General features: G+C 36.8%; 2 long non-coding RNA genes across 3 annotated transcripts; one reads left to right on the forward strand and one right to left on the reverse strand.

Moving 5' to 3' along the window:
• Nucleotides 1-3,331: 3,331 nt before the first annotated feature.
• On the reverse strand, nucleotides 3,332-10,900 carry LOC124159884. Its single transcript, XR_006865047.1, has 3 exons — nucleotides 10,678-10,900; nucleotides 9,610-9,857; nucleotides 3,332-4,643 (listed from the first exon to the last, which is right to left on the reverse strand). It is a non-coding gene; the product is annotated as an uncharacterized LOC124159884 (long non-coding RNA).
• LOC124159885 lies at nucleotides 7,781-27,668 on the forward strand. Of its 2 annotated transcripts, XR_006865049.1 has the most exons (5): nucleotides 7,781-7,849; nucleotides 8,388-8,660; nucleotides 24,524-24,631; nucleotides 25,080-25,175; nucleotides 26,757-27,668. It is a non-coding gene; the product is annotated as an uncharacterized LOC124159885 (long non-coding RNA). The 2 variants fall into 2 exon arrangements; XR_006865048.1 differs by lacking the exons at nucleotides 24,524-24,631; nucleotides 25,080-25,175; nucleotides 26,757-27,668 and adding exons at nucleotides 12,518-12,620; nucleotides 22,778-23,410.
• The last annotated feature ends 266 nt before the right edge of the window (nucleotides 27,669-27,934 follow it).

Raw genomic sequence — 27,934 nt, forward strand, 5'->3', positions numbered from 1 at the left:
TTCTACTCCTTTTCATTCTGTCTAAAAATCCAATTGTTTTTCTTCCTCTCCCTCGTTTAGCCAACATTATACCCTCTGACACTGTTTTTAACTTCCCCTCCCCGCTAAGTACTCGCTCCATCCATACCTTCGGTCTCCTCCGTATCTCATCTAAAAGCTGCCTCTCCTCACCCACCATGACCAGCACTTCGTCGTTCAACCTCCTCTCCGTCCAATTCACCTTCTCCATTCTTCGCCACACTCGCATGCCTCTTATTCCCTATAAAATTTCATTAATTAAACGTGCCTCAAAATTTCTCAAATTAAATGGTGATTATGGTGGGTTTCGGCGAATCTTGCCTTCATGGTGTTGGGTATCAGACATTTCTTTGAAATGAAACTTTCAAGAATGTGCTCTCTCTCTCTCTCTCTTTGTTCTCATCGCTCTCTCCTTCGTGTCCACCTCCTCCCACCCACGCCCGTCCGCTCCAGACAGAGTGCGTCCGTTCGCATCTCGAGGGGCAGGTTCACGTGCCATCGTGACGGGCCGTGCAGCACGGCCGTGCATAGTGAAGAGGGACGTCCTGAGACCTTGACCCCGACTGCTTCATGGCGAAGGACGATCTCGGCCCGCGATTCCGACCTTTCCCAGCCATCTCCCTCCACCCCCTTCGTAAGTCCTTTTGCCTTCTCTCCCCCTTGGAGTTTGGCTCGTCCGAGATACTGAGAAAGCGCAGAGTCATAGCAGAGGAGGAATTGAATACATACGAAAGTAAATGCCTTCAAGTAACCTGGAAGGATAGTTACGCATAGTGGCAACTGAAGAGAAGAAATTAAAAGGATTGGGCAATGAAAAACAGCGTTAAACATGATTAAGGAACTGGTGACAGCAAGGAACATCAAGATGGATATTAAGAATGGATTTGCAAAGTGTTGTATGTAGAGCATCATATTGCATGGGTGCGAAACGTGGACGTTGGAGTAAGGAGAAGAAAAGTACTTGAAAAGGTTCGAAATATGACAATGGCGACGAACGGAGAAGATTGAATGGAAAGAAAAAAACTACGAATGACAAAGTACTAAAGAGAATAGAAGGGGAAAAAGCATGCCTAGAACAATTAAAAAGAGAGATGCAAAAGGGATAGGACATATTTAAAGGAGTGACAGCGCACAGATGATAGTAATAAAAGAGAAAGTGGAATGGAGGAAGGGAGGGAGTAGGAGGAACGGAATGACATCGAATGAGGAAAGGATTACGCAGAAATGAAGATAGAGGCTCAGGGCAGAGTGCTGTGGAGACAGCACCTCTGTTGAAACCTGACTACGGACAGAACCACCAATGGTGATTATGATAATATGCTTATAATACTCTGGGTATAACCCTTGGAGAAAAATCAATTGATTCTCGTTTCGTCGTAATGGTGATTAAAAACTTAATGATTCTCCCCGAGTGTGAGGAAGGAAAGGATTTTTCCTTTTAAATGTTGAAGAGAAGCGTTCCAAGTATATATTTCATTTCCGAGGGGTAAGGGGACTAGAAAAAGAATGGAAGGTTCGAGGCAGTGATGAGGAAAGTCGATGCGAGAAGAGGAGAGCAGAAGAGGGTGGGTTTCCTAAGTGATAGCGATTACAAAGTCAAGATGTTGTCAGTAGTTGGTAATTTCTGTCCTTCTTTTTCATGATCGACCGAATTACCGCCAATCGCTATTATCCGGTTGTCTCTATTACATTCCGGGGTCAACAATTCGCTGTCCCCGATGTAAATTGCTGCGGCCGATTCCGTTGATTGAATCTAATATTGTTTCAATAAATTTAAAATAGTTTCTTTTATATTTTGAAGACAATTCCTCCGCTTCCGCATTTTTTCTCATGTAAAATTCCCAGTCTCTTCCCAGCCTCCTTCACCCCTCCGAAAAAAATATTTACTCACCCCTTCTCTTCAACTCAACAATCATTCGTAATTATGTCGTAATACCATGCAAACCAACCTTGATCGGTAGATATTGTAATACTGATAACAAGTGCAGCCAATGATTTTATTTTCTCGGTATTATTAGTTTCGAAGTTTTATATTTATATGATTAATGGTATGCAAAGCCGTGGAAATATGATTGAATTGCCCTTTATTGCGACTGCTTCTGTAGCATCGCTCTCGATTTCTTCGGGCGATTCAAAAGTTGGTATGCATAGTTAAGAATAGATCTCACCTTAGACTTAGCCAATATTACTCGCCTGTGGCTGAGTCCTCTGCCTGAATGAAGCATCTTCGCGAGTCCGGTAGTGACTTGTGGCCACTGCAGAACGTCGTGAGAGCCTTGCTTGATTGCCGCATTCTTGGTGACCGGAATGGATTGCGTTTGCGCGGGCAAGTGTGAGAACGGTGTGTGGGAAAATGGTGATGCTGGCAGATGGGGAGGGAGGCTGTCGCGAGAGTCGAGGGAAGAAATGCTAAGATGTGCGAATTGAGCCAGCGACGCGGTAGCCGAGGGGCCGCTCGGGAATGTTGAGACGTAGAGAATGAGATAGAGGAGGAACGCCAGTGAAGAAAAAGCTCATAGAGCAAGAGGAATTTTCCCTTTTTATTCATTTTTATCCGAAAGTTGAAAGATGAAACAAATTTTACTGACCGCAAGAACCAATATACTGACTTTTCTTCACTAATGAAGAATCTCCATCAGTGAGGCATCTTTATATATTCAGGCTACAATGGCAAGACCAGTTATTGTGAATTCCATTTTCCGCGTTGTAGTGTTAGTTTTAAGTGATAGAATATGAATTTTTTGATATGATGGTTACTTAAAATTAAGACTTTTTAAATTACAAAATATGTTACTCCTTATAGCTTATTTATGTGACTCCGAGCATTCTCCTTGATGGCTTCATACTGCGCCCTAAAGGAATATTAACTGGCTAGCAGTGGTGTCATGGAACGCCGTCCCAGCACTGGTTCATAAAAAATATAATAATCGAATAACACTTTTATCTATTTTGTTGCCTCAAAAATTTTAAATTGTACATTCGTTACGAAAACAAAAATAGTATTAAAATGTAAATAATAGCTTACAAAAAAAAACAGAGTAATATTTCAATTCTAAAAAAAGTTGATGTACGTTAGGGTGGTGCGAAAAAACTCAAGTTCCAAATTTCGTGTCGTAAGAGTGCGGAAAAGTTGCGATACGTTAGTACAAGAAAAACAAAAAAAGAATTATTAAAATCGGACGTCATCTTCCGATCCCGCAAAGCACCTGAAAAAATGACAAAAATTGTTTTTTTTTCGTTGTAAAAAAATTAAATTAAATTAATACCATTTAACGCTGTAGCAAAAAATGATTACAAATAGCATAAGGTATTATTTATATATGCATATTTATGGCTTTTAACTGTTATTACCGATTGCACAAGATCATTAAAAATGTATGGTCACGCTTGGATCTTCGAATTTCCTGTCTGACCGTGTTAGCCGCAGTCAAAAGATCGTGCACAGCAATACACTCATAGGACAAGCCTGTTTTGCCTATTTTCATAACTTGAAGTAATTGCCCATAACACTTTAAATAAATTAGAACATTCTGTACGGGCAGAATACAAGTTAAGATTATACTTTGAATTCCTTCATACGCAAATTTTGTAAATCGGAAAGAGGTTAAAAGGTTAAGAAGTTAAAAAATAAAAGCGGAGGTTAATTTCTAATCCACAGGCCAAAAATTAGTCGAAAACAAGTCTCATATCTAGGACTAAATGGCTTTTCCCCAGTGTAATACTTCTGAGGTCCGATATGCGTAGAAGAATCGCTTTCATTCGTCAATTCAACCGACTTAATGCCATTTATAATAAATGAAAGTATGGCCCGAAGTACTATACATAATGATATAAATTACTGCATTATTCAGTTATAAATACTGAGACTCCCTTTGCGCCTTGTAATTTTCGCCGCGTCAACGCACTTTTTTTTATTTATTGAGTTGTCAACACAACATATTTGACAGTTTACAGTGGCACAATATAAAATACAAAAAATTACAAGCAATCATTTTCAAATAATGAATTTAAATAAATACCAACGTATTAAATGTATTTATCATATTGGCCTAACTCGGACCTTTACTCAATTCCCAGGATCTAGTGATCTGCTGCTATCTGATGTTTTATCTTTATTTATTACATTATTGTCATGAGGCCATACCTATTTCTGCTAATTTCAATTTGGAGCCTCTCGCGGCTGATTGAAAATGTTTCTGGTGCACGTTGTCGTCAGCGTAACTTATTACATTAAAATGTTTAAAAGCAAATAGCACATAATTTCTATACAAAATAGGGAAATGGATAGGCCCCAAAATTAGGTCCTGAACACCGTGCCGTATTTACAAAGTTATAATACATACAGTAAGGTTCTCGTTTTATGAAATCTTCCTCCTCAGAACTTGTCCATAAATTGTTAATAATTAAAAAAGACATTTTTGACCATGTAGCAGACATAGTAAAATCAAAATCATCTGGAACTTTCTTCCTCCGGGATGACATGTGATCCGACATTCGTCCAAGACGTGAGGTGAACCGGCTTAAACAGCAAATAGACCGCCGTGTACTCATTATGGCAGGGCAATAGACGAAATGAAGTGCCCGCAGCAAAATCTGGCGAAGCTGTCTCGATGTCCTTTGCATTCCTGGAAATGTGAATAATAAAATCTTTTCATGCTTCAAAATGAAAAGTAGAATAAAGAAATGATTTATTTTTATTTATTTTATTTTGATTAAAACTTTACACATACAGCCAACCTGCCAATTTAAAGTGCACTTTTAACAAATAAACTAATTTGAATTTCAAATAAAAAAACAACAAACCGAGTAACGTGGCCAAAATCACAGTATTTATCAAACTATATAGTCATTTTGCGTTAAATGAAATGATTCCAAGTGAGTAAAATTTTTTAATTGGTAACAAAAACGATATCATTCGGGAGAAAATTTACTACAACTGAAATTCGGTAGAATAGAGAATTTGGTCTTCATTACTGATAGATTTTCCAATATTGACTAAAATATAACAGCAACAGTCAATATAAATGAGATATAAACAGTGTGAGCAATATATTTTTAAAATTAATCTTTCATAATTTTGAAAAAAATGCTCGCATTAGCCAAACTTGCACGAAGTGATTATTGACAATGCTAATTGGAATTATATATCAGAGGTATGGACGGTAACCCTGCTTTATTACAGACAGTGATTCATATATTAATAAATTTACTTCAATTTTAAAAGGCGTTCGTGTAATTAATAGTATATAATAATTATTGGAAGAACAAGTCCTCCTTTCCGATCATCATTGAGCATGTTGCAATAGTGAAGGAGCTTGGATACCTATTATGTTTGGTTTTTTCCCAGCGAACAATTGCAGTGAAGTTTTCTCGGGTTTCGCACCGGGTCAGGTCCTCCATTTCTCCTTCCAACGTTTCGATGGACAACTCGCTGGACTCTTCGATGTACAAAGGTATCCAATCCCTGAATCCCTGATGACGATGGGCGAATTGTCCCATCGAGAAAACTTCACTGCAGCTGGGGCAACCACTTTAATATGTATTGACAGGATACATAAACATGTGAAAGGAAATGTTTATATGCATGAAAATTGAAATGCACCGAGTATCCTCCCAAACAGAGCAGGAGAATGAACAGAAAAAAGGACATCTTTCAATTTGGTTCCTTGTATTAAACCGTACTTGTAAAAGTATTGCTTTTTCGCAGTAAAATTAACATAATAGCTCACTCTGCAAGTATTTTCCAAAAAGTAAGCCTTTATTAGTAAACTAGCAGGTCACCCGGCATTGCTCGCGAACGATGGAACCATAGAGTTTATATTACTATAGGAGGCTCCACTATGGTGCAGTTTCCGCGTTACTATGAAACTGGTCTCCACGCATTAATTTACACCAAACTTTAGTCACCAATGGCGCAAGGATCGATAACTGTAAATTTATTTGGCTTTGAATTCCATTCAGTATTCCATATAACACAAATACTATCGTGGCCCAGTGTCTAACTTTTACGCTAAGACATGAAGATCGAGTCTCGTCTGTGATACTTTTTAAATATTACTTTCTACTTTTTATTTTACAGAAGCCTCCTTTTCACAATCATGTTCATGATATTCACTGACATTTTCACTTTTTCTATGCAAGGATTTCTTTGTGCTCATGCGGCATGTGATGTTTTCCCAATTTTTATCTTTGAAAGATTTTATTTCCTTGTTGCAAAACCATGCATTTTTAAGAAGCACATGTACTTGGATTCATTTTATATAGCTATACGGGATTGTAGACTCCTTACCGAATAAGCCTAGCTTTCGAATCATTGGAAAAGAACCTTTGCAATCCAGATAGAGTGAGCCAGAGTGAAAATGGGTTCTTCCTCCGGAGTTAGGGACGGTACACCACCTTTTCACTCAACGATCTGTAATTTATCTAACAAGAGGCTACAGAGAAGGGTCTTGTTGGTAATTTTTCCTTTTTCCATGAAGATAATTATCAATTTCAATCATCAAAGAATAAAGCTTTTCAGGTTATGTTCTTTCTTACTCCGTAAGGTGTTAATAGTTCCACTACTAACGAAATCCGATTCTAAAACTAGGCATGAATGGTGAGAATGAGTACACAATATCATATTTTAACATAAAGTGAAAGCAAATACATGTGTATCTCAATAATACGTCGTATTACAACACGAAAATGGAATAATTCAAAGGAAGCCACTCGGTGAAAAAACGGGGAAACATTAGACGTCGCAAGTGTACAAAATATTTCCTCGAAAAGAATTATAATTTTCCGTGTAAATCATGAATATAATTACGAATAGCTTGTTTCTGCAAAATATAAAAGGAAATTATGAAAAAAATTACCACCGGCGGGAATCGAATATGGAACTTCAGAATGGTATCCCTGCACCATTAGACCACTAGACCACATTTGCATTAACTGACACATAGTTTTGAAGGATCTAAATTTCACATAAAAATGTTTAATTTTTTTTTTAACCATCAGATATGAAGTAGAGCTTAATGTTAATTAATTGAGCTTGAGTTTGAGCAATTAACGATTACATTCAACGCGTAGCCTATCTCTTGCGGGCCAATGCGTGTGTTGACTTGTATCCTAGCGACTCAAGCGCCGCTTCTTATTGCGACCGGCGGGAATCCATGGAACCATGGGAGTGATTGAACCTGTGTAGGGTATTTATGGTCCGGCCACAGAAATTCTATGACGTGACGTAACAGACGGTAATGAGCAAACGACGTGAAGGACACAATTAGAAGTAGCACCACGGGCATTAGGAGCATGAGGAATTACCTACTAAGTTTGGTTACGATCCATTCGGCCGTATGGAAACTCATAGACACACTCTTTTATATACATTTATAATACAAGAACGTGGAAAGATAGACTAGGCATGATTCCTGGGTATTTGATGTCAGGAGAGAAATGAGCGACCCTTTTGCGTTGAGGGTGGTGCCCTGAGTCCCTTACCTCCCCCCCTCAAATTCACCGACGCTCTCTTCCAATACCTCCCCCTAACAACCACCTACCATGCTCACCCGGCGACGAGCAAATCTAACATCTCGGTTCGCATTCGTGATGCAATTGCACTAAAAATCAGGCCGACATTTTTGACTCTTATAGGGCAATATGTGCATGGATACCTCCCCTAATTTTCTCTCTGATTCCCCTCTCTCTATCACCTCTCAGGGCTGCAAGCAAGAAGCAGTGCGTCACTTGAGTTTTTCCTCTCAGTCGTCATTCTGTTAAAGCGAAGTTCAAGTCTCGCTGCAGTTCGGTCAGAGTTCAGAGATAGACGATCCGTCGCTAAAGAATTCTGGTAAGTCGTATGCTTGTAAATGACATTATTCCATGCTATTTCTGATCATTTTTTTGCAAGAAGCGAAAACTCTTTGGCAGTAGGATTTGGTAAAATTAATGCAGTTTTTGTGCACGCATTCTTTGTTTAGACTTTTCTAGTTTTGTTACTATAATTAAAATCTGGCTCCGGCATCAAGGCTTGGTTAACTGATATAATGCACGAATTAGTTTCAAGTATACTAATATGTACATTTAAACGTTCGGAAAAACATTACAACTGTTCGGGAATGAACATGACCTCGCGCTAGTCACAGTATCATGAAACCAAGCGTTTAAGAATGGCTTTAATAGGTATAAATAGCATGTATTCCTGCTGCCATAGTTACTCTCTGGCGTATAAAATGGGGTATAGTGACATCAATGCAGTTTTTTGTGTTATAGCTTAAAGAATATTTCTTGCTTCTTTTTAGATTTTACGGCTGGTGATGTAAATAATTCAATTAATCCATTGAATGAATGTGCACTCCTGTAATCAAGCTTTCAAAAATCCATTTCAGGCCTTCAACTCAACCCTTGGAGATTTATCATCGGTCACACTGTTAGCAGAATGCATGTCTCATGGGAAGAATGTGAAGATCCTTACTGTGCTACCCAACGGAATAAGCGAGTGTCCATCTAGTTATGCAGTGAAGTTTGTTTGTCAAGTGTTCACTAAAAGTATCATGGCCAATTGTGCATTATATGTGAAGTGTTGGTGAATATTCGTGTTCTGTGGAGTGGCTGTTCTACTGCTTAGCTCTGCCGCCGATGGAACTTGCAGCAAATAAAAGGTAGGGAGTATTCTTCTCTTGCAGTTCGGTTCAATGTGAAGCTTAAACATTTTTGCAGAATATGATATTAAACTAACTGGTTTTAGCACTCACTTTTCTGATAATAATGAAAATTATTTGACTTACTCTTGACTGTATTTTTGAAAATGAGAAATTTTGTTTGAATGCAGGATTTAGCGGGATAAAATGAAATATTTTCATATTATTTCAATGGGTATTAAATTCAATTATTGCACTTTCACTATCGTGCGACAATACCATTATAGGCTCTACTCAGTTAATTACGATGCAATGGGTTGGAAAATAAACTTAGGAATATACAAATGCGTTCATTATACACCCTATAAGATTCAGGAATTCATCAGCTTTAATCATACTGCAATGTAGACGATGGCTACTTTAGTTGACTACGACCGCCCCAATAGTTATGAGCAAACTTCGCAGGCCCAGTCTGTATCATCGGTGAAACATTCATACACATTCTTATGTTAATTCGAGTTTATTGAAATCTATGAACCCGTTAAGTAAGGAGTCAGCAATTGAAAAATCACTGCTGTGGGGGTGACCAAGGCATTAACTTGGCAGGTGCTGAAGCTGAAATTTATTGAATTATTTCCAGACTGCATTTTCTTGCCGTATACAAGCATTGTTATGAGGAAAAAGAGGCTTCGATGGTCAATGTTAATGGCCTCTCGTATAATAACCGCTATACCCTCGCACCCTCTAATAGGCAAATGATAGCACATTTTATTTTTAATGGTAGTGGTTGCTTCGGTGAAAATTGGCACCAAATTTGAAATAATTTTGCAAAATAAGTATTAACCGACACAATATACCAGTTTTTACTCTAACAATGAATGGTAAAGTCAATAAAATCAATGTGGTTTATTACTTTTAGTAATGACAAAGTAATAAATTCAAGTGATGAAGTGATTACGATATGACTTACCTCGAGTATGATTCGACGATAAATCCATTTTGACTGTCTTCGAGGAAAGAAATAAATTTCATCATTCAATCCATGTTTTCTCCTTGAAGTAGTGGCTTTCACGGGTAAATTATCTCTTCAGTTGGTTATAGAGGCTCCAGAGTTCTTCGTAAGGAACGGCTCTGCAATACCTTTAGTACAACGATGACAGCATGAGGTTACTCTACTCGGACACGGCTTGAGTTAAGCACGGTTGTCGTGAAATCAATCTGCGAATGACCAGAAAAAAAATAAATTATAATGTGCTATCTTCACACATCAAAAAGATCTTTTCATGTCTCATCATTAATAATGAAAACACTTCGAAAGCGTTAGCGCGATATCTGTGGTATAATGGAAAAAGATGATGACATAACTAACTTAGTTGAACATTATACATCCTCTCGAAGACTGAATATCTTTGCTGCTACTGAAACTTATTTACTGGAACTGTTTAGGTTTCACTGTGTAAACATGACCTATTCATAAGAAAACAGATAATTTACGATTGTCGTTTGAAAGTTCATCAGCGATTGAACCCAGTGAAGCAATTATGAGAGTATTAAATAACACATATGAAATCGGTATAAAGCTAGGAAATTCATTCAATCTTTCCGTCAATCATATAATATTTACTACCGAAATAATTCGTAGATCCGAAGCGGAATTGGTTGGCATTAAGCCTTTGTGATGAACACGAGCCTTGAATGGAATGGGAGCTTAATATTCAATTTTGAGTCTGCACATTTCATAAATTTTACACAGGAATTAAAATGAAAGTATTTGTACAGCGGAGCTTTTTTATTCACTAATGCAAAAAATGTTATACATTTCTCTCATGGACTTTTCGTAAATTACGTTTAGTGATGTTAAGAACTCAAGAAATTTGCAACATCTAATCACTCCCTAACTCCGCTACTCGCTTTATTTTGCATAACGAAGGACTTAGTGACAAATTTATGCGAGAGTATAATAACGATTATACCAAAATTGCGATTACCACTTACGTGCACTACACCATTGAAATTTCAATTAATTGTGCTCACTTACCTCTGTCGATTCAGCTGTATTTTTTCCTCGTATTGCTTGTAGCTCTCTATCCTCGTTTCCAGGGAAAAATACGGTGATCTCAACGAACGAGGGAACGGCTGAAACATTATATCAAGTTCAAAAATGCACAAATGCTCCGCCTAGATGACGATAAGTGACGAACTGGGGTGTGTGTTGGTGTTGTATTCGTGAAGAAGGGTAGAGGAAGTGCTGCATTGGAAGCAACAGTTGAATGCAGTCCGTTGCGAAATTGGTCGTCTCATCGATCGTTTTTTTTTAATTAATGCTATGACGTATTCTACATTCGTCCCGACCTTCGGAAACTACTAGAAAATTCTAGAATATTGATCACGTGTTTTGCGACCGTTGGACGTTAACGAAATCCCGCGCTCTTTGCGTATAACAGCGCCACCTTTTGAACAAATCTTTTTTTTGGCGCCTTATTGGTTTTCCGGGCAAAATATTTTTTATTGCTTATAATATAATCGTAATTCTTATAAATTATTTAAATCGTAATATTAAAATAATTTAATATCTACGATCTTCTATGTTTTAAGACTTTTCGTTGTTTAAATATAAAGCGATTTGAAATTGTCGTGACGTCACTGCTATTCGTCATGTGATTGACGCACTGTCAGAACTCCTCCCCCTCTCTGGCTGGACTTCACTTCGCGGCGATATCTCATGGGGTTAAGAGGTGAGTACCGTTACTATTGTTTTCGTGGATGATTTTCGTATTAGTTTCCATGCACTGTTAATGCTGTGGACTAGAAGATAATTCGCAAATACTATTTTTTTATCCATTAAGTAATCTTGATCAGAGTGATTATTGTTTTGAATAACTAATTTTTTTTCGCCAACCATCTTTACGTTTCAACTTTGATACCACGCGAGGAATGTGTCTCTCAGTTAAAGTTAGCTCAAAATAGTAACTTAAATAACGCCAGTGATAGTCATTTTGAATTACAATAATTTTTTTGCGAAAAGTACTTCGGAATGGAATGGAACATGGAATATATGTGACACTTTATTTTCTGCCAAAGCCATATTTATGTGACGAATACTCGATTATTCATCTTGTATGACCCCCCTTTGACTTAGTAGACATCAATTCGTTCCCAGGTGTAATCTGTGTAACTCGAAAATTATATTCCATTATGGAGTGTCCGAATTTGAAATAAGAAACTTAAATTTTAGTGGTTTTATCTAAACAATCATCGTGTTCCTTATCCCCTCAATGATAATTGTTTGATTACAGGAAATGTTATCCTAAGTTCCATTCAGTAGCTTACTTTCAGTACGCTGGTGGCTTAGTTAATTTTTGTGGAGCACATTCTGATGCATTTTATCGCTGTGACTGGTTAAATTAGCTATCAATAGTAGACGTGTAACAGTGTATTTCATGTTTCTTCAATGACCACGAGAGCGCCTGAATTTTCAAAATGGTATTCCTATCAGTGATTCCTTCAGTTTTAGGCCACAAATCCTTATTTGCCGTTAAAAAGTTCTCTTATTGCTATCTGAGCAGTGGGTTATTCCACGCATTAATAGTTTCTAAACTGCATTCATTTTACGTCCGCTGTTACTCCGAGATCACTCTGTAATAATTAGTCAGATATTTTCGATGAGTAAGAGAAAATATTGGCGATCTTAATTGGTTACATTACTACATTCGGCATTTTCTTTATTCAACATTTGTCGCATTTGAGACCGTTAGTAGGTATGACGATTAGGTTTTGTCTTTAATTGCACCATCGTACATTAGTTATTCTCCATATTAATTATGAACCTTTTGTGCTAGACTATTTCCAGCATTTAATGCGAACTTTTTTGTTTCCAGGCGCACGAATAATATTGGGGCATTCTGTCGATGCTGTTCAATGGCGGGGTTAAATGGGGCATTGCGTTGCGGTCGCGAAGAAGAGGAAGCCTATAGAAATATGGTGAGTCAACACTTATCTTTTAATCTAAACCGTGTGATATGCCTTTTGATATTCCCATTCATCGATCTTGATTCTTTTTGTGCCTCTTAGTAGCTATAGGTAAACGTAATACTGAGAAGTTCGCAAAAATGAATTATTTGATATTTTTTAAGTGGACGATATTTCATAATTAACTAGTTTCCAATACTGTTTTTTTTTTGTTACGAATACCAAGCTATACAACTGACATGATCGCCCGAGACTATGATACCAATGACGGCAATCAGGAGGAACTAATAATGTTAGAAGTGCACATAGCTCACGCTATTTTTGAGAAATTACGCCTTATTGGGCGAATTTAGTGTTATATGGAGTAACAGAAAATAAACGAACACTCCATTGATCGAAGGCAATCTAATGGGCATCCAGCTTATTGCCCTCCTTTATTAATACGGTTTTTTAAAACAATTTGTTATGGTCACGGATGGCATTACTAGTGCAGAACACTATGCCTAGCAAATATTGTAACTATCAGCACATTTAAACATCCTTTAATGATTTGATGTGGAGAGCATTGGAATATCTCACATTCTGTTTCACACCCTTCATTGCCGGTTACTTAAATGCGTTATCACAGGCCTTCCTTTTCCGTTCATGTAATCCATAAACATCGATAAATATGGTTTGCGATGTTTGTGAATGTAATGGTCTCTCATTTGCTTGATTTCCACAATGCTTCCCCGTTCCTCTGTGGAATTCCGCATTCCTCTCTTCGGTAGATCCATTCAATTTTCATACAACTGAACAACCAGCAGTTTCTCCACCGCTGTCATTGCCCGTGACTCATGGCTGTATATAAACTCACTCAATGTGTGAGTCCTGATGAATATTTTCCTCTTTTCTGTGCTGTAAGGTTTATTTTCTTAAAAGTTCTCTTCGCCTGGACTATTCCACTGATTTTCCTTCAAACGCTGGTCATTCTGCTTCCCAAGTGGTATAACTCGTGACTAACTCGTGACTCGTGACTCGTGACTTTTTTTTCCAATTTCTGTGCTATTATTGAATTCCTCTCTTTAGCTGCACACTATTTATTTAGTTTTTATGGTGATTTTCAATTGATATTTGGTCATTTTCCTACCTGTTTGTACCAGAATCTTTGAAATTTTCGTAAACCTCTGCAAATACTTCCTCGTTAATAGACATGCCATGGAGACTACCGACGCCTATTCTTTGAATTTTGATTTTGCCTTTTCACATGTTCATCATTATCGTTATTTGTCAACAACCCTATGATTGGTTCGATGAATTTCTCCATTCCTCTCTCCTGTTCGCCATCCTTATCATAGCTACGTATTTCTTCTCTTTGACATCATTTAAATCCTGTCCTGTGTAACTCATTCGGGGCCATTGCCTTTGCCCTTCTTCCCTTCTAACAGCCCTTCTACAATTGTTTTCATCAGGCCATCATGTTTCATAATGTGGCCAAAGGAAGTGTTCCGTCTTCTTTTTAAGGTTTTTGGATGACCTGTATTATCTCCCACGCTTCATAGCACTGCGACGTTAATTACTCAGTCGATTCATTTTATCTTAGCAATTCTTCGATAGCACCACATTTCAAATGCTTGCACTCTTGACTCAACCTGGCAACGTCCAAGCCTCGTTCCCATGGAGAAACATGCTTCATATGTAGAACCTGATGAATTGTTTCCTTGCTTATACGCTTGTATTCGCAGCTGTAAAAAGACTCATCTTTTAGAAGAATTCTCTCCTCGCCTGAGCTATTCTACTCTCTTTCTTGCTTCGTCCATCATTACTTAATGTGCTTTATATTATAGAAATTAACTTAGAAAAAACGGAAGGAAAATATCAAAGTCTTGTCTTGCTCCGTTCTTAATGTATTACTGTTCATAGCTTGGTATCAATTTTGTCCCCGATACCTTTCTTTAATATTTGTTTTGTTTTTACACTCAAGTCGTAAGTTCAGATGAAATGTTTCCTTACTTTTATGCTTAAATTTCCTTCTTTACGAATTAGGTATATAGCTACATTTTCGTCAAGGTCTCTTCAGCAGGTCAATTCATGTCATTATTTATTGCTGCTTCAACCGCTGCATATCTGCTTCCCGGGATCCATTCACCATCCAGTTTTTCTTTCCCAATAGTTTTTAATGCTATTTGACTTCCTTTTGCAACGCACTAATATTTGAGGATGATTTCCAGATGATAATTGGCCATAGTCCTACCCTTGTTTAAAAATATTTCTCAATTTAGCAAAGTTTCAATTAACTTATCTTCATGGATATTCATGCATTCATATTCGTTCACAACCCTGACGCTTTTTCTTTTATTTCATTAATGCCTTTCGTGATATTCACTTCGAAATTATTTGGAGAAATATCACAGCTATGTCCCTTTCGTTCCTAATTAGTGATTCTTCATAGCTAGTTCTTAAATTTATCCTCGACACTTTATTTTTTTCATAACTAATAGATGATTCACCTGTCAATGTTAATTACCCCAACTTCTTTCGGAGTTCTTCATGGCATTGGATTCCAATTCTTGCTACTACAGCGTCCACTACTGGTCTTAATATTTGGACTCCCACTTCACCTGCATTCAACTCGATAAACTATTCTGTCGCTTTCTTGCTAAGCCTTCCTTTGCACAGCTCTTTCAGATATTTGACTTATACCTTCACTTTGTCCTCTTTTTCAGTCGTAAGTTCTCCGTTTTTGTCACGGTACTGCATTCCATGCTCATTACTTGAAGTGTTTTCTCACTATCATATAGGCAGCTTCTAATTTTCCATTCACATGATGTATTTGTTTGCCTTCGAAAACATTCTTCATCCACTTTTCTCCGGCCTCCAATACTTTTCGACAAATATCCTTCCTCACTCTCATTAAACATTCCTAAGTTTTCGAATTCACGTTCTTCAGCGAGATCCTAGATTTCCAGTGAGGAGTTTCCATATATTGATTTTACTTTACTAATTTACTTCTCTCAAGAACTTCTTAAGCTCCTTCTTTTTCTTCTTCTGCTTCTCTGAACTGAATTGTGAACTGCTTAAGCTGCTTCTCACTTCTTAAGTTTTTTTGATTCTATTCATATGATTTTCTCGAGCACATTTGATTCTAATTTGTTCCCCGCTGCATTTTGATATTACATTTGAAACTGATTTTTTTTATTCTTCTTCTGTATTGCTTTTCGCACCACCTTCTTCTATTTTTATTTTAAGTGAATTCATATTCCTATTAGGTTATAGTCACTCTCGGTATAGGCACCAGGGTAGCTTATGCAGTCCCCTAACTATTTCCTGATTCTTTTTTTTTTTAGCTATAATATAATAAATTTCCCCTAGCTTTCACATTAGCCCATAATAATATCCTTTTTTATCACTTTCGGTTGGCATATTATGCTCTACTCACATCCGCTAGCTTCAGTTCTCCTCAATTCCTTCATTTTGGTTACATTATGCTTCTTTCCCGGCCATTCTTCCATCTTGACCTTCACCCGTGATATAATTGCTATCACCGATTTTTAAGCGGCGCTCTTTTTAGGAATTAACACCACTTCAGCAATGCTGTGGAACAATTCTGCTTGTGTTATTCCATAGCATCCACACCTTAATTCTCCTACTTTAGGCCATTTAATTTCGTTGGTTCTTAAGAAGTCGTACATCATTCTTTGCATTTTCTGCCTTATAGCATTTCGCGAGAAAGAAATCATTTCACGTTTCATGTTATTTAAAAAAAATCACATTTGACCGATGCATTCCCTGGTATAGCCGCCCTGATATTCCATTCCAAGAGTGAAGAATCCATCGAATAATTACACCTTTTGCCGCTAATTTTCATCCCTCTTAGGTTTCCATGTATCTTGGTTGCCATGGAACCTTTATTCGCGAAGCATTTGACCGTGTAAATTTACCGTCTGATGAGTATGCTTTCAGAGTATCTATAGTTCTCATCAGTTGGACCTCCACTGTAGATTTGTGACATTCAATATGGTTATATTTAGTAAATTCGCCCATCGATCTAGCTCAATGCTATAAACGGCTCATGGATTCAACTCATTTTTGTCTGCCTCTATTCACTTATTATCATTCTTAACCTAACATTCATCGTCTCATAAAGTATCACACAGCATTATATTAAGAGGCATTTCACTACCTATTCCACATCTTCTTTTTCATTTATTTACCTAAACTACAATTTAGCCAAAATTTCAGCCAAAGAGTTCTTTAGTTTTCTGACACCTTATTCCTGAACCTGAATCACACGATATCTAATTTCGTCCCTCAAAACGATAGCTTCAGCGATAGGTTTTCAGGGACCAAAAGAGTGATCGCTTGATCCATCACTTTTTGAATCACGCAATCATTCCCACCGTCCCTTTTTCCATCGCTTATTCCATCAATGTCCGTATTTACAAAATTAATTCAGTTTAAATACAAGCATTGGCATTGTAATCACTGTTAGCCGCCGTGGGTTCTGATTTGCTGAAAATTATGCCGAAGATGCCTTTACTTTTATTTTTGTTGACTTTGTAATTCTTTGGCTCTCATCTTCCAAATAGCTTTTGCGATTCCCTGATCACAACGTTGAGGAAAGGTTTTCATTTCGCTTGTCTACCCACTCAAAACTGGCACATCCCTCAAATTATCGTATAGAGAGTTTTTTTTTGCAAAAAAAAACAAGCCCATTCACAAGTCCAAAGCAATAAATACCACGTATCAATATCACTTTTATTTGTAGAAGATAATTTGCAGTATTACCGCAAGTAATCGATTAATATATTAAGTAATCCATGTCCGTTCCAATTCTTCAACAATTTTTTCGCTAAATATTCCAACCCTCAGGTTGTTTCAAATAAATTCACTAAAATACTGAAGTTAATTTTATATATTCTTACAAAATGTGTGAACCGCAAGGTTTATTGCAAAATGAAAAGGCTTCTTCAGGCTTCGTTTTATGTAAATTCAGAAGTCAAATTTAATCAAAAGTCAAAAATATTTCATAATATATGATCGTGTATTATGCCGTGGATCCACTATTTTTTTATTTAGATACAAATGCTTTGACTATTCATGGTTCATGACAATTTATCACCACAGGTCACCATTCAACAAATCTAAGACTGGTTTGACGCGAATCTCCGCTGAATTCCCCAATCACCTCATCTCTCCACAACTTCCTTTTTCTTCTTTTTCGAATCCTTGTTAATATGTACCATATATTTTATTCGAAATCTACCTTTTAAGTCTTCGTCTTAAGATTAATTCGAAGTCTATCTTGGTCATCCACCTGCCCCTCGAAGGTTGTCTTCATCAGACCACCATGTCTCCAGATAAGGCTGTAAGGTTGTTCCGCCTTATCGTGGTTTCCGCGAGGCTTCTCTTCTATCCTACTCTTCTTTGTACTTCCCCGTTGCTAACTCGGTCGATCCATTTGATCCTTATTATTTTTCTGTGGCTCTTTATTTCAAATGCTCCTACCCATGATCACTCCACTGCCGTTATTGTCCATGCCTCACTTACATAGCGAAGAATAGTGCGTCGAGATTCACCCAATTGATCTTTAAAAAAAAATTAAAATATTTTTTATAAATCGAAGGATTTTAGATCGATGGCTTTCTGGCCACTTGCCACTCTGGTCACCTGGGCATGCAGTCATTTTAGAATTGAAACAGGGTAGACTATTAAGGCTATTTTTAATCACACTCACGACGTGTATGAACCCGAAAGTTGAAAGTCAGTTGTCCTTGCACTTTCGCATGCATTTCCTGTACTTCACGATTTTGAGCAATAAATTTTACATTTTACGTAAGTTTGAGTTTTAGGTTTTGCAATTTCGTGTCTCATTTGAGAACGGGCTATGGAGCCTATTTTAGTTATTCTATCCCGTATACGATGCCTCCTGCATTCGTCCCTGGTCTTGAGTTAAATCAAAGAACGCCATTTCTATACAAATGATCCAAGTTTTCCCCTATATCGTCGATACGTTTGGCATTTGAAATATCGTAGGGATGAATCTGCTGCATATATAATGCGAGGAGATAATAGGAAAAGTGAAATGCTGAGCAACAGTGCGCATGGTTGTCGTATTCAGAGCTCATTCCATTCATCATGGTGATTTAATTAATTGATTTTGCTAGGCATGCTAAATTGGTTAAAACTGGTGCCACCTTCAAAGTATCGTGGAGACATTTGGAAAAAAACTAAACCAATTCACAGTAGAAAACAATAAGTACCATATATCTGTATCAATTTACCAGCAGGAGATATTATATGGTATTTAAGGACGTGATCTGTGTTTGTTCAGATTCTTCGCTCCTTTTGTTACTGTAGACATCAACATCAACCTAACGCAGCCATTTAAATAAATTAGATAATTTGAATAAATGTCTTGAATCCACTATTTTTTACCTAAATGCATAACCTTTGGTACTTCATAGATCGTACCTAGTCATCATCAATGAACGCATATATAATACTTAGCGTCATTCTTGTTTCCTCGATAATTCATCGGCAGGTTAGACATCCGCGGGTCTAGACACTGTCATTTTATAAACATGCATTCGTTTTCTTTAGCCATACCCTATAGAGATATTCACTACCATCATAAGTCCACAATCCAATCCAATGCTAGTTTGACGCAGCTCTCTGCTCATCTCTCATGAAAGCTCGACTGTTTAGAGTGACGTAATACTTTTCTATTACATAATTTCCTATTTTATTCATTCGAGGCCGCCCCTTGCCATTATTCTCTTCCACCTGTACTTCTACGATTGTCTTCATCATGCCTCATTATGTGGCCGACTAAATTCTCCCATTTTCTCCGTAAGATTTTTAGGACACTTCATACTTCTCTCACTCTTCTTAACTCCTCATCATTCCCAACTCAGACGATCCAATTCATCGTAATCATTCTTCGGTAGCACCACATTTCGAATGCTTCCCCCTTTGATATCTCTGTACCTGTCAACGTACAAGCATCGCTCCTATAGAGAAACATACTTCATACGTAGGTGGCATCTGATGAGTTGTTTCCTTACTTCTTTGGTTGTATTATCAGCTGCTAGAAGGTACTTGTTTATTTAGGAAGCCCTCGTCTACTGCGCTATTCTACTTAGTATTTATTTCTTGCTCACAATCTGCATTTGAATCGTGCAATCAAAATGTGGACAACTAAAATGTCAAGTTCTGATTAAGGTTTTTCGGAGGCTTCTCTTTTCTCCCACACTTCTTAGAACTTCCTCGTTACTTACTTGGACGATCCATTTTATCATCCTCATTCCTCGGTAGCACCACATTTCGAATGCTTCCCCTTTTGACATCTCAGCACGTGTCAACGTCCAAGCGTCCCCCTCATGTGTAGCATCTGATGAATTATTTCATTACTTTTTGAATTCTCAGCTGTTAGAAGGTTTTTATTTGATTAGAAAGCCTTTCCGCCTGCACTTTTCTGCTATTTATTTCTTTCCGCGTTCATCGTTGGGTATTTGGATACTTACTTGAGAAGACTCATTCACCCCTTCAATTTTATGCTTCCCTAAGTTAATGCTTGTATGATCCTCCTCTCTTCTGATGCACACTAAAACCTTTGTAATCTTTTGGTTAATTTTCGGCTGATATCGGACGATTGACCTTTCCATATTTGTCAAAGTCTTCTTCAAATCCTTCTCAGTCTCTACTATGACTGCTATATCGTCAGCAAATCGCGGCATACTAATTTTTCTTCGCGGATATTGACACCCAGAGCCTTCTCTTTGATTTCATTGACGATTTTCTCGATGTAAACGAAAATGACGGGGAATAGACCACATCCTTTTTTGAATTATTTTCCTATTCTTGGTTTTTCAGTTTTGGGTCCATATTTTAGCACCGGTACTTGGTTATTATATATATACTGCACTAAAATCTACAATCAAAGCGGCACTCTCTAAATTTATTTAGGAATTCTCACCATTGAATTCCATTCCGCATTATTGATTCTACATTTCTCCACAAATGCTATGAAATTCGATTTTTTCTTCTCAATTCTCCTCTCAAAGAGCAGCCTAACAGCAAAAAATTTTTCTCTTGCTCTTCCTTCATCCACCGGGCTGATGGTCCGAAAATCTTCACACTTCTAAGCGGTCTTCTTTTTGGGCCTGGTATAACTCCAGTCGAATAGATATCAGAGATAAATAATTCGTTATTCTATTGTAACAAGCCTTTCCTTCATTAGAGTTCGCATTCCTAAGAATTCTCCCCTTTTAATGAGGTCTAAATATTCCTTGCGTGAATAATGCATTTTTCTCATAGAATTTCTACCTAGAATTTCCGCTTCTGATATCCACTGATAGTATTTCCGCTATCAAGTATATCCACTTATATCTCAGGGGGATCCAATTCTCTCTTGCTCACGTTTTTTTTTAGCTCAATTAGCTGACTTATTCCCAATAGATCTTCGCTGATTTATTTTAGTTTTTGAATTTTAAGATGGCATTTCATCATCACTAGATTATGATCAGTGTCGATATCTACGTCCATGTTGTTATCGCATGCCATTCACGTTGTTCCTTAATCTCAGCTGTCACTAAAAAATAGTCTAGTAGACATCTTCTGTTGTCTCCTGGCATTTTCTATATCTATCTTATTCGAATGTAATTCCTAAACAGTGTGTTGGCAACCATTCATTTGTTTTCTGTCCAGAATTCCTGGATCCTTTCTCCTCTTTTATTTCGATTTCTAATCTACATTTCCCGATTATTATTCCATCCTGACCTTCGCTGACGACAGCGTTCCAATTACCTGACTCAATAAAGTTGTCTTCACCCCTTATCTGTTTCATTACCTCACTCCTATCACCGTAGGCGTGTTCAACTTCTTCATCCTTCAATCTTGACATTCGTATATATTTTAATTCTTATTACTCGTCATTGCTATGCCTAATTACGTCTGTAAAATGAAATGGCAAAATATATTGGTAAGACATAATGTGCCAAGTGATGGATATTCTTCATTGCAGGTGAAAGCCCAACATTGACTTCAATTGTGAACTAAACATGATTTTTGGTAATTACAGTATTACCACTCTTAATCTTTTTGCATCAACTTTTTCTTATCGTCAGCCTTTCCTAGCGATAAATGTATTATACAGCATTTCTTTGGATTTAAAGGAAGAGGAAGATCGATTTTCGTTAAATTTATCGATTTTAATTTCATCTTCTAGCAAATTCGATTGCAATGGATAATGTTAGGCGTAAATCGATATTAATACCTACAAGCTATAAATTAATGTAGATATCGTATATATAAAGTTATAATGTATTTTATGCGTAGATGCTGAATTTTATTACCGCAACATAAGCTGTATAACACCTCATGCGCTGATTAAATAACTGACCAAGTGCGAGTTAAGGAATGAAAGTATGCATACTTTAAAGACACCCTGGACATAGTACTGCGTTTCTTCGATTTATCTCCCTCAACACTCAACCACACAACTTGGAAATTCTGCTATTGACGGATTGATTTTTTTAAATGTTATTTTCATTAGATCATTACACATTGAATCTAGTCATTTGTTATGTCACTAATTGTATGTGTGATTTTTAGATGGAAATAGGGACTGAGCCACCACTGAGTAATCTTCGGTGAATACGCATTAACACGAGTATTGAAGCAACTTTCAATAAAAAACAAATAAATTCTTCGGGTAAGGTAACCCTAATACGATCACTTAAAAATAATGTTTTTCCAAAAGTTAACTGTATTTTGGCCTTGCTATTGTTGATTTCGCAAGTCAGAAACAGAAGATCAATGAATGGGAATATTATAAGAACAAGACGTTATTGCCAACTTTGTATTTTCTATGACTTCGCATTCCATTGATTTCCACTTTCCTATTGTTATTAACTTTTCAATGCTCCAAAAGGGCATAATCTTAATTGTTGATTATATATTTACCTAATATTCATTAGTATATGTATAATACTTAACTTAATTGACATTTCCTGCTCATTATTCTATGCTTTCAGAAAGTTCATTTATCATAGCGGCTTATTTTTAATTTTCAAGGTATAATACTTGTCTAAATGCTTTGAATAAAGATTAAATTCTATGCGCTGCTGTGGTCATCCGTGATTTTAGAAGTGTAAACTAACTTGAATTATCTTTCCTTTTCTTTACAGAATCAAGATTTGGGCAAGTGTCTTCGAAGCATCGAAAAGTGAAATCACCAAATGAAGAAATTCAAGTATTCGACTGCAAAGAAAAAGAGAAATACTCAACAATGGGTGGGGGAAGTGATAGGATGTTCATCGCTACCAGTTTTAGGCGTAGGAGCGATATTTTCGGGCGATAATTAGGGATTATAAATATTCGTCTTTTACACATTTACTCAAATTAACACGCACAAAACACATGGTATGAATCAAGGTATACCGGTACATGAGATCTCAGTGGTGACGTCAATCAAATGAACACGACGTAGAGAGTCAAAATTGACTTTTACATTAAAAAATGGTGAATAAATGGTTATATGGTTGAAAGATATGAGAGGTATATGATAAATGGTACCAAATCACGTGAATATAAAAATTGGCCAAGAAAAAGGTTGAGAAAATGATGAAAATAGCGCTAAAGGTATGATATCAAAATGAATACGAAAAAAGCATGCTTCATAAACCTTAGTATGGTTTATTTAGATTATGAGCTCAAAAATAGGTAGGGGTGTGTGTGTGCTTGTGTGTGTGATATGGTAAATTTCCCTTTTGTCTTGCATTTTGGGTGGTTTTTTTGGTAGGGTAGGGGAGGGAAGTGTTATTTATATTTTTGTATGTGCATACTAATCCTACCTCTCCACAGAATGAAGTCACCGCTGGATTTGAAGAAAAGGAGACAGAAGAGGACCAAGACAACAAGATAATGCGAGTGTTAGCTTTGATTTGGGCCTCTTGGGCCAAAACATTTGCGTAACGTAAGGCTAGGCTTTTTTATGCGTGCGTTTATGTTTAGTCTTTCGAACCAAAGTATTGCATTCGCGCTAATCCATTGCAGCGTACAGAAATAGGACTTTGTCACTGCTTTAGGTGCGAAGATACCTTCTGTATGTTGTAGTGGAGTGTATGCGAGGCTTTGGGGGTATTTTGTGTAAGGGTTTTTTATTTTGTGTGTGCTACTAATCCTACCTCTCCCCAGGTTTCGAGGAACAGAAGAGCACTGCACAGTCATCCCTGGATTGGAAGAAAAGAAGACAGAAGACGACGGTCGAAGAGGACCGAGACAGGAAGACAACGCGAGTGCTAGCTTTGATTTGGGCCTCTCGGGCCAAAACATTTGCGTAACGTAAGGCTAGGCTTTTTTATGCGTGCGTTTATGTTTAGTCTTTCGAACCAAAGTATTGCATGCGCGCTAATCCATTGCAGCGTACAGAAATAGGACTTTGTCACTGCTTTAGGTGCGAAGATACCTTCTGTATGTTGTAGTGGAGTGTATGCGAGGCTTTGGGGGTATTTTGTGTTAGGGTTTTTTATTTTGTGTGTGCTACTAATCCTACCTCTCCCCAGGTTTCGAGGAACAGAAGAGGACCGCAAGTCATCCCTGGATTGGAAGAAAAGAAGACAGAAGACGACGGTTGAAGAGGACCAAGACAAGAAGATAAAGCGCGTATTTGCTTTGATTTGGGCCTCTCGTGCCAAAACAATTGCGTAACGTAAGGCTAGGCTTTTTTATGCGTGCGTCTATGTTTAGTCTTTCGAACCAAAGTATTGCATGCGCGCTAATCCATTGCAGCGTACAGAAATAGGACTTTGTCACTGCTTTAGGTGCAAAGATACCTTCTGTATGTTGTCGTGGAGTGTATGCGAGGCTTTGGGGGTATTTTGTGTAAGGGTTATTTTTATTATACATGTGCTACTAATCCTACCTCTCCCTAGGCTCAAGACTTCGCCGGTTTTACGAGCAAAAGACAACGGTCGAAGAAGACGTACAGCATGCTTCTCCGTTCCTTGAAGAAACTTCGTTGATGGCGCCATCACGTAACAGTAAGATTACTTTCCTTTTGTTATTCATAATCATATATTTCGTGACCTCACGTTGAAATCAAAAACCTTAATTATTTCATAATATAAAGTCTGTAAAGTACGATTTTTCTGTCAAAAACGTATGATTTTATGCGAAAAGTCGTAGTCATACTTCGCATCTCAAGTTAAATTATAACGTTAATGGGAAGAAATTTTATACATGCTTTCCACAATTCCAGTGTAATAGACAGCTAGTGCAGTTGATAAACGCATTATTGTGTAAAATAAATATTCTATCCAATTTACGAACTATCCAAGCAACTAATATCGTTCTCCTGTTACTAGCTATCATTATTGCTTTATTACTTGAACGAATTTTCAAAGTCATTTAAGTTAAAAAAAATTTGTACAGTATTTTCACGTTTGTAGAGCTGAATTCCTCTTATCATTTGTCTTTTTCCATTTACAGCCGCAACTCATCCCTGGAACTCAATTCAAATTTGAAAGGAGGACAAAACTAGTCTGGATTGTGAAAACTTCACGTATGGGACGCAGCTGCTGTATGGTAGGAATGAATTTTGTTATTTCAGCTAATGACCATGTTTCTACCTTTCACACAAAAACAAATATTAAATTCTATCATTACATAAGGAAAGAACACTTTTTTCAAAACTTAAATTCTGACTTAGTATAAATAATTCCATTTTGTTCAATTGCTTCTTTGCTTGATGCTTTTTCAGTTCGATATCAATATTTACGCGCTAATTAAATTGAGCAATTCTTTATGAGAGACGGTGGTTACACCCTTAGTAATATTCTTTGATGAGTTTTTTTTCGGGAATGGATCATTAGGGTAGCTTTTTCCTAGTCGTTTCCAAGTAGGTTCAATTTATTTAATTCAATCATTCCTTGAGACTGCATAAAAACGTTTTTCTTATTTCTCCATTGACTTCAAAATTAAATTAATATTTCCAGTGCCATTTTTATGTACTATTTGTAAATATTTTAATTTTATGAGTTATTGTTGGCAATGAATGTTTTTGTGTAACATTAAAGTAAAAACAGGTGTACACGAACGTAAAATGGTCATTCAATCTTATGGGCAACGCTTTACACAGCACTACACAAATGTAGTAGAGTCTATTGAACTAAATTAATACTTTGAATTTTTTAATGGAATCAATTGCATAAATTATAGAGTAGGTTAATGCGGTAGAGCTAAATATCACTAGGAATTGCTTTTCACTTATATTAAGAACAAATGTATTCCGGTCACATTCAAATACATTATTTTGCATGCATTAGGAAATGAATTTACAGGAAGTGCCTCATTCAGTGCTAACTAAGCCTGTAGATATTTTTCGGTTTTTCAATTGGATATCAATATTTATGTGACACTGATATTAAGGTATTATTCTTTATGGAATTACCTAGCACGAAAAGTTCGTCTACTACTTATGAGTGTGCTCCCCATATATTTTCATATGATTGCAATTTTTAATGGATCATGAAGGTAGCTTTATTATTGGAGGTATCACTTTTGTTTCCGAGTAGGTTCACATTATTAACTGGAATCCTTCATTGAGACCGATTTAGACGCTATTTTTCTTATTTCTCCATTGATTTAAATTTAAATATATATTTCCAGTTACTTCTTTTCATGCTTGTTGTCATATTTAAAAATGTTAATATGTTCTGAATCATTCGTAGGACTGAAAGTTTTTACCTGACATTCCTGTAAAAACAGGTCTACACCCATGCATAATAGTCATTTTATCGTAAGGGCAGTGATGAAGCGCAATAATACACATCTCTTAGTATCCACTACTATACCTTGAAAGACTGGATTAATACCCTGAATATTTTTATCGAGATCAAATAGATTAATTATGAAGTAATTCACTTGGATACAATTAAATGGCACTCGCAAATGCATTTTACTTAAATAACAAACGATTTTACTCCAGTAACATTCGGAACCGCCATTTTGCATTCATAAGGAAGTGGGTTTTATTGATGTGACTCAACCAGTGCTGACTAAGCCTGTTGTTATTCTAATTCGATATTTAATTTTTACTAACGTGGGATTAAACCCTGATGCGGTGGTTAGTTTTTTCGTTAGTACAAATGGTTCCTTTTGTTGCAGCTGGAGATTCTGCTGAATGCTGCGTTGTCATAGAGAAGAGGTGCATCGAACTGGAGAATCTCAAGAGCCGAAGATTGAAGAATACGAAGAAGCAGAAGGCCTGGAGTTGTGTGGTTCTCATCAGTGAACTCTGGATTTTTTGTGTTTGTTTTTATTATTGCTGTGTGATTTATTGTTATTTATTTATTGTAATGTTTCTTTTTTACAGCATTGCGGGAGATGTAGGCAGGAGAGTAGGTATTAATCCATTAGGAAACTAGATTCTTAGGTATTCGACATGCGTAGCGTATCTACTAGGAAATTAGTTTATATCGACAAGTACTAGGTCGTCGCGGTGCGTAGATTAGCTAGGAGCAATATATTTAGGTTCGTAGTGTTTTCGAACTGGGGGCTGCTGCCATGGCAAGTTTATCATGGGGTCTATCGTAGGTGTGTGAATGAATGTTGCTTGATGAGTGTGTGAGTGAGTGATTTTTTTGCTTGATGTAGTAGTGGTAGTAATAGTAGTAACACTAGCACTAACACTAATGTCCCATCCTCCACTATCAATCCTTCCCCACCCTCCCTCCCCCTCAAATCCAACCTGCTCCCTCTACGTGGGGAGGGGGAGTAACAGAGGAAAGTGTAAACAATTCAATTGATGATGCGAATGAATTATTAATGTTCGAAATTGAATTGTAGCATAAGACTTTCCTCTGGCTAAAGCAGTGTGGTATCCAAGTGTACTTTCAAATGCTGTAATGATTCTTAGGAGATGTACGGTAATAGAATTTTCTCCAATATTTTGCTCGTGTAATTTCGTTCTGTTTATATTATTTTCCTTGTAATAATTTTATTTCATTGATTGTGAAGTATTGTATTACTGATGGTATTTCATATACAATCGAGAATTTCATTTTGCAGTTTCTTTATATGAACCAATTTTTAGCATTAAATATGATTTTTTTTTCAAATTATTTTTCATTACAATCATTTGAATTGGTGTTGGAGTCCTTTTTTTAAGAATTAAACTATTTTGAAATATATTTGCTATATTTATTTTTTACTATCAAAGATATCTTATCATAATGAATATGATAGTGATATTTGTTTTCATTGCTCCCGTATACCTTGGTGTGAAATGATAGTGATTAGTGAAATATTATAATTCCATTTATGCCTATTGAATTCATGTTTCT

The sequence above is a fragment of the Ischnura elegans genome, chromosome 5 (genome assembly GCF_921293095.1).
Source record: "Ischnura elegans chromosome 5, ioIscEleg1.1, whole genome shotgun sequence".
NCBI lineage: Eukaryota > Metazoa > Arthropoda > Insecta > Odonata > Coenagrionidae > Ischnura > Ischnura elegans.